Source organism: Giraffa tippelskirchi, chromosome 5 (genome assembly GCF_054371585.1).
Source record: "Giraffa tippelskirchi isolate mGirTip1 chromosome 5, T2T-mGirTip1v1.2.pri, whole genome shotgun sequence".
NCBI lineage: Eukaryota > Metazoa > Chordata > Mammalia > Artiodactyla > Giraffidae > Giraffa > Giraffa tippelskirchi.
The window spans coordinates 4,495,479-4,511,560 of NC_137279.1; the positions used below are offsets into that span (position 1 = coordinate 4,495,479).

Genomic DNA, 16,082 nt, shown 5'->3' on the forward strand with positions numbered 1-16,082 from the left:
GGTACGTCAGTGTCAGTAAGGTCAGCAGAGCAGGGCTAGCAGCCAGGCCAGACAAGGACTTACTGACCTTCATGTAAGAGCTGTGGACGGACAGACAGGAGGTAGAGTGTGTCAACAGCGCTCCCCAGCCAGGGAAGGTGTGCTGATTTCCAGGGGCTCTCCAGGGCCCACCTAGAGCAAAAGTCAAACTTGAATTAAGCACAAAGTTTCCCTTGGGTGCAGAATTTCTGGGAATGATATGCTGAACTTTGCACAGAAGCAAAGGTCTGCCCTTGAGAAAACAAAGTATCCTTGAAATCCTAAGCTGTAGCTAACTTGGATGGATTTTTAATTTTTAATGCTGTGCCTGCTGCCATCACAGAGGCTGATCTCAGGGCCTCTCTCAGTGTCTTGAGAAAAATGATGCAATTTTAATTTTACAGATGCAGATACAGAAACCTGGCTGGATCTTCCTTATGTGAAAATGAGAGAGTTCTTTTCAGAGTATTATTTTGCCATGAGTGAGAATCTCCTATGACTAGAAGTGACAATGAATTAGAGAACACACAAAACTTGACACATTTATGGAAAATACAGTATTAATAGGGTAAAAATTAAATAGTGTACTATGGATGTTTCCGGGTGAATTCAGACCTTCCCCAAGTTCTGCCATTGGTTTGGTCCTGTCCCCTGATTTCCCTGAATATTCCTCTATTTAAAATAGAAGTAAGTATCTGTCGTTAGAATGAATTTGTAATGTCAAGAAACCTTTGTGTACATTGCAGCTGCCACATACAGTCAGCCCTCTGTATCCATGCATCCATAACCACAGGTCCAACCAACCCAGACTAAAAATACTAATTCAAGAAAGTTCCAAAAAGCAAAAATTAAATGTTTCCCCCACTGGCAACTATTTACAAGGCACTTTCACTGAATTAGGTATTATAGGAAATCTAGAGACTCAAGTACACAGGGGATATGCACAGGTTATACGGGACTACCACATCATTTTACATGAGGGACTTGAGAATCCTTGGATTTGGTGGGCGAGGCTGTGATCCTAAGACCAACTCTTGCCCTCGGCCACTGTGTACCAAAGGACAACTGCAATTTGAGAGAAAACATGCCTAAGTATCTGATTTCATTTGAATGAATGGGTGTTCAGAGCATAAAACCATAAACCAGAACTAGAAACATCTTACATTTTATAGAATCCAGTGGCTCTCAAACCTACCTCTTCAGTAGAACCAGCAATGCAGTTTACAAAAGGATGAAGAAAACAAACCTGGACGGTGCTCCAAGGGTTTCTGGAGTAGATGCTGTGGTTAGTCCTTTGTAGGCAGGAAGGAACTGAGGAACCGGGGAGGCAAGTGGTAGCCTCCGTGTTGCGTAGCAGCAGGCGGCGTGGCTGGGACAGGAGGCTGACGGGGATCCAGCTTCATGCTGCGGGGCAGGAACACAGGATGGAAATTAAGGTGGCATGCCTAACACACATTGTCTCCTGCGAGTATTAAGACAAGCCTTCTTGACAAAATGCACTGGGGAAGTTTTAACTTTGAGTACGTGGTATCTTTCTGGAAGGTGGTATGAATTAATTGCCCCCTCTGCCTCCCCAGCTCACATAATTCAGTTTCCGCTCATCTTTGTTGTGTGCACATGTTCTCTGTGATACCTTTCCCTCCTCTTCCCCCTTCCTTCCTCTTGGTTTTGTTTACCCTTGTGAGAGCGATGGGTGAGCACCACCTTGACTGTGCATGGTAACTAAGGGGACACCCGCTGACTGAGCATCGCTGAGGACAAGGAAAGGCACACCGTGAATTTCTTATTGTGGAGCCCCTGTTATTGACATGTAAGGGTTTCGAGAACACCTCAATGTCCTTCTCGGAATCTCCACGTTTATCTGCTACTTCAACATTTTTGCTCACGTTTAAGAACCAGCATTCAAGACAAACTTCTTACTCTTCCGTTTTCTAACTTTAAAATCAAACCTACTTTAAAAAATGATGACTGTTTCATATTCATGGTGTTTTGTAGTAACACCATTTAAACATCAGAGCAATGTTTTTCAAATTTACAAATTACTTTTTATAATTGCAGTTTCTAATTTGAAGACTCAGATTGGAATATCAAAATACACTGATTGTATTCACTCAGTATTTTATCCAGTTTCCTCCAAAATAAAAACTTAAATAAATTAAGAGCTTAGTTTTCAGAGATTTTATAAATGTCTGAATTGGATACAACCCATTAGGCAAAAATCTCAATTTGTGAAACAGATGTTAAGAAGTGCTCTGTTTTATATTACAGGCTTCCTACAAAAGAGATAAGCTTAATGGCAAACTGTTAGAAAACCATATGAATTTCTAAGAAAAGGATAATTGATAGATGCTTGAAACTTGTCCTTAAAAAAAAACTACAGCAAATTAAAATTATTTCTCATCAATAATAATTATATTTAACATATGGTGATCATACACATACAGCAAAAGAACATACTGTATGAAAATAAAGGATCACTATTCTTGGAGGTTATTGTGGAGGATTAATACTGATTTTTTAACCATCATCTGTAAGGTGAGTGAAAGGTTCCTGAGCATTTCGATTTCAAGGTTATGAAAGGATTTTCAAGTTGCTTTGCTTACACTCATATAAGCTGTAAGTAAATCTGTTGAAAATTAAAATACTGCTATCAAGATTGCCAGGAAAAATATCAACAACTCAGATATGCAGATGAAACCACCCTACTGACAGAAAATGAAGAGGAACTAAAGAGCCTCTTGATGAGTGTGAAGGAGGAGAGTGAAAAAACTGTCTTGACACACAACATTCAAAAAACTAAGATCGTGACGTCCAGTCCCATCACTTCCTGGCAAATAGATGGGGGAAGGTGGAAGCAGTGACAGATAAAGACCAGAGCAAAATAAATGAAAAAGAAACAATGGAAAAAATCAATAAAAGTAAAAACTGGTATTTAGAGAAGATAAAACTGATAACACTTTAGTGAGACAAATCAAGAAAAAAAGGGAGAAGACTCAAATCAATAAATTAGAAGTGAAAAAGAGCTTAACAGACATACAAAGGATCATAACAGACTACTATGAGCAACTATATGCCAATAAAATGGACAGCCTGGAAGAAATGGACAATTTCTTAGAAAAGTACAATCCTCCAAAACTGAACCAAGAAGAAATAGAAGACATGAGTAGACCAATCACATGTGCTGAAATCAAAACTGATTAAAAAAATCTCCCAACACACAAAAGTCCATGGCCAAATGGCTTCACAAGCAAATTCTATCCAACATTTACAGAAGACCTAACACCTGTCCTTCTCAGTTTCAAAAAATTGCAGAGGGAGGAAAACTCCCAAATTCATTCTAGGAGGCCACTATCACTCTGATTCCAAAACCAGACAAAGACATCACAAAATGAAAAAATTATGGACTAATATCACAGATGAACATAGATGCAAAAATCTACAACAAAATCTACCAGCAAACAGAATCCAACATCAATACATTAGAAGAATCAGACACCATGATAAATTCCATCAAGTGGAATTTATCCCAGGGATTCTTCAATATATGCCAATCAATCAATGTGATACACAATATTAACCAATTGAAGAATAAAAAACATAATCTCAGATACAGAAAAAGCTTTTGACACAATTCAATACCTATTTATGAAAAGAACTCGCCAGAGAGTAGGCAAAGAGGGAACCTACCTCAACATGAGAGAGGCCGTATGCGACAAACACATGGCAAACATTCTTCTCAATGGTGAAGAACTGAAAGCGTTTCCTCTAAGATCAAGAACAAGACAAGGGCGCCCACTCTTTGCCACTGTTATTCAACACAGTATTGGAAGTCCTAGCCACAGCAATGAGAAGAAAAAGAAGAGGAATCCAGACTGGAAGAGAAGAAGTAAAACTGTCACTGTGCAGATGACATGATATTGTGCATAGATGCTGCCAGAAAACTACTAGAGCTCATCAATGATTTTGTCAAGCTGCAGGATGCAAAATTACAGCACAGAAACCCCTTGCCTTCCTATACACTAACAACGAAAAACCAGAAAGAGAAAAAAGGGAAAAAATGCATTCACCACTGCAACAAAAAAAATAAAATACCTGAGAATAAACCTACTTGAGGAGACAAAAGACCTGTATTTAGACAACTAGAAGGCACTGCTGAAAGAAGTCAAAGACAAATGAGAAACTATACCATGTTCTTGGATCTAAAGAATCAATATTGTGATAATGACTAAATTACCCCAAACAATCTACAGATTCAGTGTAGTCTCATCAAATTCTAATGACATTTTTCACAAAATTAGAACAAAAAATTTTTACAATTTGTATGGAAACACAAAAAAACCCAAACACCCAAAGCAATCTTGAGAAAGAAAAACAGAGCTGGAGGAATAAACTTTTCTGACTTCACATTATACTACAACGCTTCAGTGATCAAAATAATATGGTACGGGCACAAAAACAGAAATACAGTTCAGTGAAACAAGGTAAAAAGCCCCTCAAAAATCCACACACCTATGGGCCCCTTATTTTGACAAAGGAGGCAGGAATATACAATGGAGAAAAGAGACAGCCTCTTCAACAAGTGGCACTGGGAACACTGGGTAGCTACATGTGAAAGAATGAAATTAGAACATGCTCTAACACCATACACAAAGATGGACAAAAAAAATGGGTTATGGACCTACATGTAAGTCCAGAATCTGTAAAACTCGTAGAGGAATACACAGAACACTCTTTGACATGAATCACTGCAAGATCTTCTTTGACCCACCATCCTGGAGTTAAGGAAACAAAACCTAAAATAAACAAATGGGATCTAATTAAAAGCTTTTGCACAGCAAAAGGAAACTATAAACAAGATGAAAAGACAGCCCTCAGAATGGGAAATATAATTGCAGACAAAACAACTGAAAAAGGATTACTATCCAAAATATACAAGCAGCTCATGCTGCTCAATATCAGAAAGACAACCCAATCAAAAAACGGGCAAAAGACCTAAACAGACATTTCTCCAAAGAAGACATACAGATGGGCAAACACATGAAAAGATGTTCAACATCACTCATTATGAGAGAAATAAAAACCAAAACTGCAATGAAGTATCACATCACACTAGTTAGAATGGCCACCATCAAAAAATCTACAGACAATAAATGCTGTAGAAGATGTGGAGAAAAGAGAACCCTGTTGTAGGGAATGTAAAGTGATACAACCACTATGGAGAACAGTATGAAGATTCCTTAAAAAGACAAGGAATAAAACTATGATATGACTCAACAATCCCACTACTGGACATATATTCTGAGAAAACCATAATTCAAGAAGACCCATGTACCCCAGTGTTGCAGCATTGCAGCTCTGTTTACTGGTAGGACATGGAAGCAATCTCAGTGTCCATGGATAGATGAGTGGATAAAGAAGTTGTGGTACGTATATACAGTGGAATATTACTCAGCCATAAAAAGGAACAAAATTGGGTCATTTGTAGTGATGTGAATAAACCTAGAGTGTCATACATGGTGAAGTCAGAAAGAGAAAAACAAATATCATATACTAGAGCACATGTTTATGGAATCTAGAAAAATGGTACCGATGAGCCTATTTGTGGGGAAGGAATGGAGACACAGACGTAGAGCATGAACTTGTGGACACAGTGGGGAAAGGAGAGGGTGAGGCAGACAGAGTAATGTTGACATAGATACACTGCAGTGTTTAAAATAGATAACTAGTGGGACACAGAGCTCAACTCTGGTCTGTGACAACCTGGAAGGATGGGATTGGGGGAGTGGTGAGAGGGTGGCTGAAGAGGGAGGGGATATTGCTATACTTAGAGCTGATTCATGCTGTTGTCCTGCAGAAACCAGCACAACATTGTAAGGCAATTATAATTCAATTAAATTAACTGACAAAGGAAATCATAAAAATCGGAGCAGAAATAAATGAAACAGAAAAAAGAAAAAGTTACAAATACCAATAGAATAAAAGTTGGCTCTGAGAAAATAAAATTGATAAGCCTTTAGCCAGACTCAAAATAAAATTGGATAGGACTCAATTAATAAAACTAGAATATTAATTAATAAACTAATAAAACTAGAAAAAAAGGAGAAATCACAAATGTCACTGCAGATCTAAGGATCATAAGAGACTACTATATATGCCAATAAAATGGACAACCTGGAAGAAATGAATCAGGAAGTATTAGAAAATATAAACAGACCAATCACAAGTGATGAAACTGAAACAGTAATTAAAAATCCTCCAACAGAAGTCCAGGACCTTATGGCTTCACAAGCAAATTCTATCAAACATTTATGTTAGACCTAACACCTCTCCTTCTCAAAACTCTTCAAAAAATTGTAGAGGGAGGGACTCTCCAAATACAGTCTATGATGTCACCATTACCCAGGGTAGCCAAAGCAATCTTGAGAAAGAAAAACAGATCTGGAGAAGTCAGGCTCCCTGACTTCAAACTAGACTCCAAAGATACATTATTCGAGACATCACAGTACTGGTACAGAAACAGAAATGCAGATCAATGGTAAAGGACAGATAGCCCAGAGATAAACCCCCACACCCATGGCCACCTAATCTATGACCCAGGAGGCAAGAATATACAGTAGAGAAAAGAAAGCCTCTTCAGTGAGTAGTGCTGGGCAGTCTGGACAGCTCTGGGGTGGGACTTGGGGCATGGGAGGAAGGCACAGGAGGGGGTGGGTATATGTGTGTGCTTAGTCGCTCAGTATACGTACAGCTGGTTCACGTAGTTACACAGTGTAAATGAAAGCATTATAAAGCAATTAAACTTTGATTAAAAATAAATTGTTTTGCTATCCAAAAGTCTACAAGCAATAAATGCTGGAGAGGGTGTGGAGAAAAGGGAACCCTCTTACACTGTTGGTGGGAATGCAAACTAGTACAGCCACTATGGAGAACAGTGTGGAGATTCCTTAAAAAACTGGGAATAGAACTGCCATATGACCCAGCAATCCCACTGCTGGGCATATACACCGAGGAAACCAGAATTGAAAGAGACGCGTGTACCCCAATGTTCATCGCAGCACTGTTTACAATAGCCAGGACATGGAAGCAACCTAGATGTCCATCAGCAGACGAATGGATAAGGAAGCTGTGGTACATATACACAATGGAATATTACTCAGCCATTAAAAAAATACATTTGAATCGGTTCTACTGAGATGGATGAAACTGGAGCCCATTATACAGAGTGAAGTAAGCCAGAAAGAAAAACAACAATACAGTATACTAATGCATATATATGGAATTTGAAAGATGGTAACGATAACCCTATATGCGAGACAGAATAAGAGACACAGGTGCATAGAACAATTTTATGGACTCTGAGGGAGAAGGTGAGAGGGTGGGACGTTCTGGGAGAATAGCATTGAAACATGTATATTATCATATGTGAAACAGAACACCATTCCATGTTCGATGCATGAGACAAGGGCTCAGGGCCGGGGCAATGGGATGACCCAGAGGGATGGGATGGGGAGGGAGGTGGGTGGGGGTCCAGGAAGGGGAACACATGTAAACCCATGGCTGATTCATGTCAATGTATGGCAAAAACTATTACAATATTGTAAAGTAATTAGCCCCAAACTAAAATAAATAAATTTATTAAAAAAAATAAACTAAAAATAAATAAATAAAAAATAAATTGTTTAAATGTTCAACTAAAAAAAAAGAAAGCTTGAGTTGCACTTATCACATCAGATGAAATAGTTTAACATCAAGATTGTTAAAAGAGACAAGGAAGGTCATGACACAATAATCAAGGGATCAATCCAAGAATAAGATATAACAATTGTATTTATGCACCACTATAGGAACACCTCAATATATAAGGCAAATGCTAACAGACAAGCATAGAATAGCACAATAATAGTGTGGGGGACTTTAATATTCCATTTGCACAAATGGACAGCTCATCAAGATAGAAAATAAATAAGGAAACACAAGCTTTAAATGACACAATAGACCAGATAGACTTAATTGATATTTATATAAGATAGTCAGCCTGAAAGTAGCAGCATACACTTTCTTCTCAAGTGTACATGAAACATCCTTTGGGACAGATCACATCCTGGGTCATGATTCAAGCCTCAGTAAACTCAAGAAAACTGAAATTGTATCAACAACACTATGAGATTAGAAATCAATTACAGGGGAGAAAAACTATAAAAAAAAAAAAAACACAAACACATGGAGGCTAAATAATATGCTGCTAAAGAACCAAGAGATCACTGAGGAAATCAAACAGGAAATTAAAAAAATAAGTAGAAACAAATGACAATGAAAGCATGACAACCCAAAACTATGGGATGCAGCAAAAGCAGTTCTAAGAGTGAAGTTTATAGCAATTCATTCTTCCCTTAAGAAATAAGAAAAATCTCAAACAATCGGCCCTTCCACCTAATGCAACCAGAGAAAGATCAAAGAATCCACAAAGTTAGTGAAAGGAGAGAAATGGTAAAAGAACAGAAATAAATATAAACAAAGAAAACAATAGCAAATATCAATAAAAGTAAAAGTTAGTTCTTTGAACAAATAAACAAAATTGATAAAACTTAAGCCAGACTCAAGGGGAAAGAAAAGGAGAAAATCTGAATCAATAAAATTAGAAATAAAAAAAATTACAACTGACACTGAAGACATACACAGGGTCATACGGGACTACCAAAAGTAACTATATGCCAATAAAATGGATAACCTGGAAGAAATGGACAAATCATAAAAGGTACAACCTCCCAAGACTGAACCAATAAGAAATAGAAAATATAAACAGACCAATCACAAGTAATGAAATTGAAAGAGTAATTAAAAATCTTCCAACAAACAAAAGTCCAAAACCTGATGGCTTAACGGGCAAGTTCTAACAAACATTTATAGAAGACCTAACATCTCTCTTTTGCAGACTCTTCCAAAAAATTGCAGAGGGAAGGAAACTCCCAAACTTCACTTATAAGGCCACCATCACCCAAATAACCAAACCAGACAAAGATATCACAAAAAAAGAAAATTATAGAAAACTACAGACCAATATCACTGAAGGATACAGATGCAAAATCCTCAACAAAATACTAGCAAACAGAATCCAACAGCACATTAAAAGGATCATATACCACAATCAAGTGAGATTTATTCTAGGGATGCAAGGATTCTTCAATATATGCAAATCAACCAATGTGATACACTGTATTAACAAGTTGAAGCACAAAAACCATATTATCATCTCAGTAAATGCAGAAAAAACTTTTAACAAAATTCCACACCCATTTATGACAAAAACTCTCCAGAAAGTGGACACAGAAGGAACATATTATGATATAATAAAGGCCACATACAACAAACCCACAGCAAACATCGTTCTCAATGATGCAAAACAAAGCATTTCTTTTAAGATCAGCAACAAGACAAGGATACCCACTCTTGTCACTTTTATCCAACATAGATTTGGAAGTTCTAGCCATGGCAATCAGAGAATAAAAAGAAATGGAAGGAATACAAACTGGAAAAGAAGTAATAAAACCATCACTGTTTGCAGACTGCATGATACTATACACTGAAAATCCCAAAGATGCCACCAGAAATCTACTAGACCTAACCAATGAATTTGGTAAGGCTGTAAGATATAAATTAATGCACAGAAATCACTTGTATTCCTATACACTAACAACAAAAAGAGTAGAAAAAGAAATTAAGGAAACAGTCTCATTTACCATTTCAACAAAAATAATAAAATACCTAGCAATAAACCTACCTAAGGAGGCAAAAACCTGTACTCAGAAAACTATAATACACTGATGAAAGAAGTCAAAGATTAAAAAAATAGATGAAGAAATATACCATGTTCTTGGATTGGAAGAATATTGTAAAAATGACTATCCTACCCAAAACAATTATAGATTCAATGCAATCCAAATAAAACTACCAATGTAATTTTTCACAGAATCAAAAACTAAAAAGTTTATCATTTGGATGGAAACACAAAAGAACCCGAATAGCCAAAGCATTTTTCTTGAGAAAGAAAAATGGAGCTGAAGGAATCAACCTTCCTGACTTCAGACTATACCACAAACTTCAGTAATCAAGACAATATGATATTGGCCCCAAAACAGAAACATAGATAGAGTAGTACAGGATACAAATCCAAAAGATGAATCCACGCACCTACGGTAGCTAATATATGACAACGGAGGCGAGAATATACAATGGAGAAATGACAGTCTCTTCATTAAGTGGTGCTGTGAAAGAATGTGAAAAAATTCTTTCTATATGTGAAAGAATGAAATTAGAACACTACCTAATACCATTTATGAAAATAAACTCTAAATGGATTGAAGACCTAAATGTAAAACTTGACACTATAAAAATCTTGGAGGAAAACATACTGAAAACACTTTGACATAAATCACAGTAAAATCTTTATCCCACCTCCTAGTGTAATGAAAATAAGAACAAAAATAAAATGAAATCTAATCAAACTTAAAAACGTTTGCACAGCAAAGGAAACCATAAACAAGATGAAAAGACAACACTCAGAATGGGAGAAAGTAAATGCAAATGAATCAATTGACAAAGGGTTAATTTCCAAAATATGCAAACAGTTCATGCAACTCAATATCAAAAAAAGCAAAGAATCCAATCACAAAATGAACAGAAGACCTAAATAGACATTTCTCCAAAAAGACATACAGATGGCCAAGAGGCACATGAAAAGATGCTCAACATCACTAATTATTTGAGAAATGCAAATCAAAACTACAATGAGATATCACCTCACACCAGTCAGAATGGCCATCATCAACAAATCTACTAACAATAAATGCTGGAGAGGGTGTGGAGAAAAGGGAGCCCTCTTACACTGTTGGTGGGAATGGAAATTGATATAGCCACTATGCAGAACAGTATGGATATTCCTTAAAAAACTAAAATTAGAAGCACAATATGACCCAGCAATCCTACTCCTGGGCATATACCCAGAGAACATCATAATTCAAAAAGACACATGCGCCCCAAAGTTCATTGCAGCACTATTTACAATAGCCAGGACATTAAAGCATCCTAGATGTCCATCAGCAGATGAATGGATAAAGAAGATACAAATATAATGGAATGTTCAGTTCAGTTGTTAGTTGTAAAAAAAAAAAAAAAAAAAATTGGGTCATTTTAGTGATGTGGAAGAGCCTACAGTTTTTGTCTTGTAGAGAGAAGTCAGAAAGAGAAAAACATTGTATATTAATGCATATATATGGACACTATTAACAGAAAAATGGTATTGATGAACTATTGCAGGGCAAGAATAGAGACACATATAGAATGCACATGTGGACATGGAGCTGGGGGAAGAGGGTAGGATAAATTGGGAGATTATGACTGACCTCTGTACACTACCATGTGTAAACCAGACAGCTAGTGGGAACCTGCCTTATAGCACAGGGTGCTCAGCATAGTTTTCTGTGATGACCCAGGGAGGTGGGATGGGAGGGTGTGGGAGGGAGACTTAAGAGGGAGAGGATATATGTATACATAAAGCTGATGAACTTCATGGTAAAGCAGAAAGTAACACAATATTGTAAAGTAATTATATTCCAATCTTTAAAAAAACGCCTGAGAAACACCAGGGCGTACTGTCAGCATCCCTGTGGTTAAGGGGGGCCCAGAGCAGCACCAGCAACAGGAGAAACCCAAGGAAGAACTGCTAAGACATACGAATCAAATTAACAAAAATTAAAGACAAACAGAAAATATTAAAAGCAACACAGGAAAAGCAACAAATAAGATACAAACAAGTCCCCATCAGGCTACCAGCTGATTTTTCAGCAGAAACTCTGCAGGATACATTTAAAGTGAAGAAAGGGAAAAAACCTAAGAACAAGAATACCCTATACAGCAAGGCTCTCATTCCGAGTTGGCAGAGAAATCAAAAGCTTTACAGAGAAGCAAAAGATCAGAGAATTCAGCACCACCAAACCAACTTTAGAACAAATGCTAAAGGAACATTGATAGGAAAGAAAAAGAAAGAGGCCACAACTAAAAACAAGAAAATCACAAATTGTAAAGCTGGTAAACAGAAACATACAGTAACAGTAGGAAATCATCAACAAACAAATATGATACCAAAATAAGTAATGATGAGAAAAGAAGAGTAAAATGCAGGAAATGGGAAATGCATTTGAAAGTCAGAGACCAGCAACTTAAAAAAAACTTGTATATGTAGACTGCTATATCAAAAATTTGTGGCAACCACAAACCAAAAAGTACAATAGATACAGTCACAAAAAGCAATACAAATACAACAATAAAGATATCCACAAATCATAGGAAAAGAGAACAAAAGAGGAAGGGAAAAGAAAAGAACTATGATCACAAATCCTAAACAATTAACAAAATAGTAGTAAGAACATACGTATCATAATTGCCTTAAATGTAAATGGATTAAATGCTCCAATCAAAAGCATATATTGGCTGATGGATACAAAAACAAGAACCGCATATATGCTGTGTACAAGAGACCAGCTTCAAGCCTAGGGACACATACAAACTGAAAATGGTGAGGGGGACGGAAAAAGGTATTCCTTGCAAAAGAAATCAAAAGAAAGCTGAAGTATCAATATAATATGAGAAAAACAGATTTTAAAATAAAGACAGTTGCAAGAAACAAAAAATAACACTACATAATGATCACAGGATCTTTCCAAGAAGAAGATACAAACATTGTAAATATATACACACCCACCATGGGAGGTCCTCAATATATAAGGCAAATGCTAAGAGCAATATGAGGGGAAAGAGTAACACAATAGTATTGGAGGACTTTAATAACACAACACGTATACCAATAGAAAGATCACCCAGACAGAAAATCAATAAGGAAACATGAGCCTTAAATAACACAATGGACCAAACAGACTGAATCGATATTTAAAGAACATCCCATTTGAAAGAGCTGAATAAACTTTCCTCTCAAATGCATATGGAACCTTCTCCAGAATAGATGACATCTTGGGCCATAAATGAAGCCTGGTAAAATTTAAGAAAACTGAAATCATGTCAAGCATCTTTCCCAAACACAGTGCTCTGGGATTAGAAAGTAATTACACAAAAAAGAAAAAAATCTAAAAAACACAAACATGTAGAGGCTAAACAATATGTTACTAAGTACCAATGGGTCAATGAGAAAAAGAAAAAAGGATGAATGGCAATGAAACCACAACAGCCCAAATCATACAGGACACAGCAAAAGCGGTTCTAAGAGGGAGGTTTGCAGCAACATAATCTTAACTCAGGAAAGAAGAAAAATCTACAATAAACAACTTGATCTTACACCTAAAGCAACAAGAGAAGGAAAAACAAAACCCAAAGTTAGTAGAAGGAAAATCATAAAGATCAGAAATTAATGAAACAGAGACAATGAAAACAATAGAAATGATCAATGAAACTAAAAACCGGTTCTTTGAAAAGAAAGACAATAAATCTTTAATGCAGAGTCATCAAGAAGAAAAAGCAAAAGGCTCAAATAGATGAAATTAGAAATGAAAGAAGTTAAAGCTGACATCACAGAAATATAAAGAATCATAAGAGCCTACTACAAGCAACTATATGTTAATTAAATGGACAACCTAGAAGAAATGGACAAATTATTAGAAAGGTACAACTTACAAGACTGGTCAGGAAAAAACAGAAAATATGAACACACCAATCACAAGCACTGAAATGGTGATTTAAAAAAATCCCAACCAAAGTCCAGGAGTAGATGCCCTCAGAGGTGAATCCAAACATTTAGAGAATTAACACCTGTATTTCTCAAAATCTTCCAAAAATTTCAGAGGAAGAAACACTTCTGAACTCATCCTATAAGGCCACCATCACTGTGATACCAAAATCAGACAAAGATAACACACGCAAAAAAAGAAAATGACACCGATATCACTGATAAACATAGATGAAAAAATCCTCAACAAAATGTTAGCAAATCTAACCCCCAAAAAACATTAAAAGGATCATACCCTGTGATCAGGTAGGATCTGTCTTTAATCCACAAATCAATCTATGTGGTACACAAAATTAAAAAATTGAGGAAATAAAACATATGATCATCTCAATAGAAGCAGAAAAAGCTTTTGACAAAATTCAACACTCATTTATTATAAAAACTCTCCAGAAAGTGGGTATAGAGGGAGCCTACCTAAACATAATAAAGGCTATATATGACAACCCACAGCTAAATTCAACAGTGAAAAGCTGAAAGCATTTCCTTTAAGATCAGCAACAAGATAAAAACATCCATTCTCACCACATTTATTCAAAATAGTTTTGGAAGTCCTAGCCACAGAAGTCAGAGAATAAAAAGAAATAAAGGTAATCCAAATTTGGAAAGAAGAATTAAACTGTCACTGTTTGAAGATGACATTACACCATACACAGAATATCTTACGATGCTACCAGAAAACTACTAGATGTTATCAATGAATTGGATAATGTTTCAGGATACAAAATGAGTACACAGAAATTTCTTGCATTTTTATCCACTAACAAATGGTCAAAAAGAGCAATTAATGAAACAATTCCATTTACCATCACATCAGAAAGAACAAGATGTCTAGGAATAAACCTACTTAAGGAGACAAAAACCTGTACTCTGAAAACTGTAAGATGCTGATGAAAGAGACTGAAGATGACACAGACAGATGGAAAGATATACCATATTCTTAGAGTGGAAGAATCAGTATCACCAAAATGACTGTACTTCCAAAAGTAAGTTATAGATTCAGTGCAATTTCTTTCAAATTACCAACAGCATTTTTCAGAGAACTAGAACAAAATTTGCTTAAATTTATGGAAACAAAAAGTACATGAATAGCCAAAGCAATCCTGAGAGAGAAAATCATCTGGAGGAATCTGGTTCCCTGACTTTGGACTATACTACAAAGCTACAGTCATCAAAACAGTATGTTACTGGCACAAAAATAAAAATACAGGTCAATGGAATGGAATAGGAAGCCCAGAAATAAACCTACATACTTAACAGCTAATTAATCTTTGATGAAAGAAGCAAGAATATGCAATGGAGCAAAGACAATATCCTCAATAAAAGGTGCTGAGAAAACTGGACAGCTACATATAAAAGAATGACATTAATACATTCTCTAAAATCATATAAAAATAACAAAAAAATAAAAAATAAAACTCTAAGTTTTATTTTTACAAAAAAATATTTTATTTTTGTAAGTTTTATTTTACAAAAAAATAAACTCTAAGTGGATTAATCACTTAAGTATAAGGCTGGATACTATAAAACTCTTAGAGGTAAACATAGGTAGAACACTCTTTGACATAAATTGCAATAGTATCTTTTTGGATCCACCTCTTAGAAAGACAAAAATAAAACAAAAAATAAACAAATGGGAACTAATTAAACCTAAAAGCTTTTCCATGGCAAAGGAAGCCATAAGCAAAGTGAAAAGAAAATCTACACAATGGGAGAAAATATTTTCAAATGAAGGGACTGATGAAAGATTAATGTCCAAAACATACACATAACTCATGGAACTCAATATTAAAGTAAAAATATGCAGAATATCTAAATAGGCATTTTTCTAAAGAAGACATACAGATAGTCAAAAATCATGTGAAAAGATGTTGAACATCTCTAATTATCAGAGACATGCAAATCAAACCTACAACAAGGTATTATCTGACACCAGTCAGAATGGCCATCAAAGGCTACAAATAATAGATGTCAGAGAGGATTTGGAGGAAAAAAAGAACACCCCTACACTGTTTGCAGGGATATAAATTGGGACAAACTATGGATACAATATGGAGGTTCCTGAAAAACTACAAGTAGAGCTACCACATGATCCAGCAATCCAACACCTGGGCATATATCCAGAGAAAAACAATTCAACAATATACGTGTTCCTCAATATTCACAGCAGCAGGATTTACAATAGCCAAGACATGGAAGCAACATAAATGTCAAATAGATGAAAAAATAGAGGATGTATGTGTGTATATATATATATACATATATATACACACAT

The 16,082-nt window shown here is 35.9% G+C and overlaps 1 protein-coding gene across 21 annotated transcripts in view; it reads left to right on the forward strand.

Annotated features, from left to right (window-relative positions):
* The window catches only part of DENND1B (DENN domain containing 1B), a 363,581-nt gene that overhangs the window by 267,210 nt on the left and 80,289 nt on the right, over window positions 1–16,082 (forward strand). The window lies entirely within an intron of this gene.